Raw genomic sequence first — 5260 nt, 5'->3', positions numbered from 1 at the left:
TGGAAAAAAGCAGATTTTCTCTCTTAAGGGAGATTTTCTCCAGCTGCCCACAGCACAGCTTTGGCCTGGGCCGTGCTGTGGGCAGCTGGAGGAGGGCGAGAGACTCCAGGCAGTCTCCATCCTGCCTGTGTTGGCTATGGTGGTTCCCATGCATGCAGGTGGCAGCAGAGCGAGTCCAGCCCTGGCGTGGGCTGGAGGGAGGAGGAAGGAAGCCTGCAGTATCCGCTGTCCTGGGCTGGGGCTTCTGTGCCATGCCAAGTGGCCTGGTCATGACCCCCTCCCCCCACCCGCCCTGGGGACTGTCTCCTGGCCACATGCAGCCACCCCTGCCCCTGAGAACACGGGCACTAGTTCCTGGTGGCCTGGCGATACAACTCCCCGTTGCCCTCGAAGGACCTCACCCACCCCCTTCCCTTGCTGGAGTCCTATGAGTCCATGTGGGGCCGGGCAGGATTGGGGACTGCTTGGGGTTCCCTCTGGCAGATGTTGGGAGGAGGTCAGGGAGCTGTAGGTCTGGAGTGAGGGGCACCAGCACAGCCAGGGGCCAGTGGGTCAGGAGTGAGGGGCACTGGTAGGTACAGGGGACTGTGGGTTGGGAGCGAGGGGCAATGGCAGGGATAGGGCAGGGCACCAGCATATCAGGGCTGCTTAGCACTACAAAGCAGCCAGGGCAACAGTGGCACCTGGACCTGTGTCCTAGTGAGTGAAAGGACAGGGGGAGCTATGATTTTCCATTATTAAAAAAAAAACAACCCAAAATCAAATGCCAAAACATAGAGGTATTTAGAATTTATTTTATTATAGTGATTGAGGCACTGGTAGACTTCCAAATTGCTTTCAACTTGTAAATATATCAATATAAAACATTATGTTCAACTGATACATATATAGTATTGTTTCATTTTAATTGCAGAAAAATGCCGAGTTTGGGTTTTTTTAATCAGAGAATTTTGGATTTTTTTTTAATCGGAGAATTTGTGATTTTTAAACAGAGAAAACCAGGATCCCTGGCCATGAGATTATAGAATAAGTATTCCGTGAAATCATAGTGCCTCTTCTTAACTACAAACCTGTGGGCCCCAATGGCTTTCCAGGAGAATACTTTTAAGAACAGTGAAGCTGAGATTTCCTTTTAGGATCCTAGTTTTGATCATTTTCCATAGTGGCAAATGACTAGATTGTGCGCTCTGGGAAGTAGAGTACAATCCTGAGTTTGAGAGGTCCAAACTGACAAATTTTCTGATGCCATTGTCAGCTATTAATTCTATTTGTATGTTTTCTTTGCAAACAGCTCGCCAAGCTTGAAAAACAGCAGCAAAGAAAAGAGAAGACCAGAACCAAGGTACCTTCTGAATCAAGTAGAGAAAGAAATGCCCCTCGTAGTAAGGATGACCCCAGTGCAAGCAGCGGAGCAGAGGGAGACGTGTCATCTGAAAGGGAACCTTAGTTCATCAAAAGTGGGTCTCAGGTATGGAACCTTGTCTGTTACCTAATATTGCATCCTCATACATGGCTGTCTCTTATACTGTGCCACGTCAACTGTATTGTCCCATAAGTGCCTGAATACTGTGACAGCCCCTTTACAAATGCCTAAGGGCTGTATTGTTGACACCTCCTTGTTCATGCTCAGTAGTCTGCAGAGTTAATCATAGAGCAAGGTGTTATTCTTTGTGAACCTGAGGCATTGTCAGCATGGCCTGCTGTAGAGCTGACTGGGAGATCACAGTTTCTTTGACTTAGGGAATTCAGAGCAATAGTCCATCTTCATTTGAGCTTCCTAAAAGACAGATTAATGGGTTTTTTCCCATTCCCAGTTGGTTTCACATTTTAAAAGAGCATGGAATGGATGAGAAACTAACCTGTTGCCACTAACCCCTCGCTTCCAGAAGACAGAAAGTCTTATCTCTCCTCTGGCCATTTTCTGCCAGATAAAGACACTGAACTAGTGCAAACTCAAGTTCTAACCCCAGGGAGGATTTCCATAGTGCTGGGAATTTTGCTTGCCTTCCAAAGACCCTTTTGTAAGCCAGGGGCTCCAGTGTTTAGGCATGAGTGAAGTGCAAGGGACACAGCTGCTGTCCACAGCTGCTGCTGTGGAGGTGCTGACAGCACCCCAGCTCATAGACTGGTCATAAGTTAGTCATACCCTTGCAGCTATCTAAATTGCACCAGTCCCTGGAGCTGCCCAGTCTTGGAAGGGTATAAATTTGGGTTAAAGCCATCCAAGTGTCCTCCATCTCCCACTGGGATACAAGTTGTCTCCTTTACTGCTTAGGGGTGCAACTCAGAATCTGATCCAGACTTATGAAAATGCGAGAAGTAGAGTTTCTGCAGGTATTGTCAGCTGAACTGGTGGAAGCCCCAGTAAGGGTCACTAAAATTCTCTAATATAGTTAGAAACCTGGGTTTGAATTTTGACTCAGTAATGCAAACATTGGCAGATTGGTAGGAAAGCAGGCAGGTAAAACACCCCTTTTAGTTATAAGGATTTTCTTTGCAATTGCTTTTCCCAATTCCCTGCAGAGCCAGGCACCAAAACCAAAAACAAAAAGACTATCTCTCCAGTGCTCTCAAGGCATCATGCTACCTCCTTGACCAGTATAACAACACTGGAGGAGGGGTTTCCTTGCCCTTGGCTTTGCAATTGTTTCTGGCAGCTGGGAAAAACAATTGCAGGGCAAGTCCTGCTATGAGCCCCAGTAGCTCTGAGTTGGAACATATTCATTGTAGCTTACAACTACATTGAAAGTTAGTTGCCAAATTTTAATAATGAGCATGTGCAAACAGATTTTCATAGGGTTGCACTTCAGCCAAATGTCAGTGGATTTTTTTGCAAACAGCTCAAGGCATATCTACAACAACATAGGAATCCTCTTGCCAGATTTCAGGTCACTACTTCAATGTATGAAGGCACTAAGGCTGTCCATGAAACAGTTGTAAGAATAGTTGTAAAAAAAAAAAATTCTCGACAAGGCAAGCCACAGATTTCACCCCATTCCCACCCCAATCTTTCCTTATGAAATGGATGAGCCATTTTATCCGAAACTTTCCAAATAATTTACCCTGATACTAGTAGACATGGGAAAATTGAACCCAAACAGTTAATTTCATAAGCAAAAACAATCTTACCATGAAAATATTGAGGAGCTTTCACTATAGACATTCTGTCTATGCTGGTCTAAAAATAAAGCCATGTGTACAGACATAATATATTAAAATATCTTTGAGAGGTATTGAACATAAGAAATGAAGTTCTAAGCTTTTTTTCTTCAAACACTATACCCTGCTTCCTTAATCCAGGCTGTCATAGAATTTAAATTAAACTCTAAAGTTATGTGTTTTGCATTTCAAACTACTTATAAATTTATTAATACCCTAAGTTGGCTAATTTATTCTAGCGTCCCTTTTTGCTTTAATTTTTTTTTAATCTGCTTATGCATTTTACCTGCAGAATCTCTTAGTTTTCCTTTAATAGTATCTGATCAGTGCATTTCAAATGCTAGTCTTGTTATCAATAATTATGATTGTTCATCAAAGCAACTCAGTAGCTACTTCTTTTTGTAGATTTCAGGTTGTTTAGGTCCAGGCCTCAGGAGTTTTCTAATATGCCTTTGCTGAGTTAGTGTTTAAAGTCAAAAGTTCTTGCTTCTAAAAGTGCTGAGCACCCAACACCTCCCAGTGGGATTCATTGAAAGCTTGGCAGTTTTGAAAATCAGACACATGTCTCAATATAAATTGGGAAGGCTAACTTTACTTTTCTAGTTTGGGGAAATCTTGTCCCATATTAACTATACACACACACTTGTCTGTCTATACTACATTATGTAATGTAAGTTCAGGTTGGAATCAGCTTTGTGGTAGTATGAGTGTAAGGGCTGGATTGTTGTGACCAAGTCATTTGAACACCCCTAGCTCAGTCTTACCTAAGCAAAATTCACTGCATAGTTCTAAGAGTTAAGATTGTGCATGTATAGCTTCCCCTGACACAACCATTAGGTAAGAAAATCCACAGCGTGACCAGAACTGAACTTAAGCTGTCTCATTAGAGAGATACTAGCAGTAGGAGATCACAGATGAACCCCTCTAAGAAGAGGCTGTGAAGACTGGAATTGCTAATACCAAGAGGAGATAAATAATAAGACATATTTAGAGGTATAAATAATAATGACCAATAAAGAAAAGGTAAATCAGATGTTCCTATCCCTATTGTGAAAGGGAGCAAATACTAGAGCAAGCAGTTACGGCTGTGCGAAGCTTCAGTCCCTGATTCGATTCAGCGGAGATTCGGCCTGATTCGGTGACTGAATCTCTGAATCCAAATCGAATCAGAAGACCCTTTAATCTCTCTGAATCAAATCGGAACCCTCCAAATCGATTTGGAGAGATTTGGAAAGATTCGGAGATTTGGACATAGACACAGCTTTAAATGTTTTTTCTATATACTTCAAGGTACCAGACAGCTCATGAATGCTGTGATGCTGGGGTGCATGCAGCATCCCACAGGAATGCAAGGGGCTCCCCAGCACACTTGGCAGCAGACCCGGAAGTGGACCAGAAGTCCACGCTGGGGGCCCCCCTGCCCCCTCCCAGCTTGGCAACTGGTGCCTTCTGAGTCTGGGGGGGCATACGGGGTCCCCCTGCGGCCAATCACTGAGTTGGGGGGGGCCCTCAGCACACTCCCCACCAGACCTGGAAGAGGACTGGAAATACTTCCAGTCCACTTCTGGGTTTACCACAGAGCATGTGGGGGCCCCCCCCACACACTTCTCTGGGACACTCCATCCACCCCAGCATCATAGTGTTCACGAGCCACACCTGGTACCTCGAGGTATGTAGAAAAAACATTTAAAGCTGAGTCTATAGCTGAAATGCTGAGTCTCTGAATCAGCATCAAAACTTCAGATTTGGATTTGGCCAAATCAAATTGGGGACAGTGATCTGATTGACGAATCAAATCATTGTCCCCAATTTAGGCTGAGTCTGATCGAATAGGGCCCACTTTGCACACCCCTACAAGCAGCTTTCAATGAGTGCCATTGGAAACTGATCAAAAGAAATGCATTTTCTTGCAATTCATAATTAACTTATGGTACACGTTTGTCACAGCATATCACTGCGGACCTGATCTCTACTGTGAGCCTGGAGACCCATTCATATGAGTTATGGATTGGGTATGAGGATGTCTCTAAAAGGATTAAACATGTACGTGGCTTATGGAAACATTCATAGTTTCATAGTTAGTAGGGTCGGAAGGGACCTG

At 44.2% G+C, this 5260-nt stretch overlaps 1 long non-coding RNA gene across 1 annotated transcript in view; it reads left to right on the top strand.

The window, feature by feature from the left end:
- Positions 1-1261: 1261 nt before the first annotated feature.
- The window catches only part of LOC109296653, an 11807-nt gene continuing 7808 nt past the window's right edge, over positions 1262-5260 (top strand). Inside the window, exon 1 of the long non-coding RNA XR_002097016.1 lies at positions 1262-1468. This is a non-coding gene — a long non-coding RNA (uncharacterized LOC109296653). The remainder of the gene's footprint in view (positions 1469-5260) is intronic.

Source organism: Gavialis gangeticus, unplaced genomic scaffold (assembly GCF_001723915.1).
Source record: "Gavialis gangeticus isolate Ggan-Ray unplaced genomic scaffold, GavGan_comp1, whole genome shotgun sequence".
Classification (NCBI taxonomy): Eukaryota; Metazoa; Chordata; order Crocodylia; family Gavialidae; genus Gavialis; species Gavialis gangeticus.
The sequence above is the reverse complement of the archived record's forward strand: the minus strand, read 5'-3'. Positions and strand labels throughout refer to the sequence as shown.